The sequence below is a fragment of the Nothobranchius furzeri genome, chromosome 8 (assembly GCF_043380555.1).
Source record: "Nothobranchius furzeri strain GRZ-AD chromosome 8, NfurGRZ-RIMD1, whole genome shotgun sequence".
Lineage (NCBI taxonomy): Eukaryota > Metazoa > Chordata > Actinopteri > Cyprinodontiformes > Nothobranchiidae > Nothobranchius > Nothobranchius furzeri.
In genome coordinates, this window is record NC_091748.1 from 40,173,524 (window position 1) to 40,174,206 (window position 683).

Genomic DNA, 683 nt, shown 5'->3' on the forward strand with positions numbered 1-683 from the left:
TATTCAGCCATTAGAATAAGACAAACTAGATTATTACACTCAAAATTAAACATTTTTGTAACTCGGTTAGAGTTCAAGAAAAAAATTATTTTAGTTATATCTATTATTATGATTATTATTATAATACCGTTTTTGTGATGCACTTTAGATGCATTTTTACAATCTCAACGTGTCTTTTTGTGCCCCGAGTTATTGTGAATTTACCATCTGAACTTGAAAAAAATTACACAACTAATTTTGGCTCCACTATTGTTGTTTATATTGGAGGGGCAATTAGCATGGGGCTGGAGCTGTGGCCACCAGCAGCCCTGTAAATGACCTCTGACCCCTACTACATGATCAACCCACTGAGAGGAGGTCCTGCTTTAATTAGGAGGTCATTAAGATCCCACCTCAACACAACTACACAAAGCCAGTGGCCACTCCCAGCTGCAAAAACAATATCAGGACAAGATCTATTTCCCATAAAACTACAAATAAATATTCAGTCCATGTTTGTTTAATGTACAAAACTACCTGAATGCAGTTAAAATTAATAAACTGTGTTTTTATTTACTGTTATGTTCAACGTGAGTAAAAGGACAAAAGACGGGCTCAAAACAAATATTCTTTTCTTACTTTTTGAAAAAGCTTTAAATAAGCATGTCAGCAGGATAAAGAGTCATTTAAACTCTGATTATGAT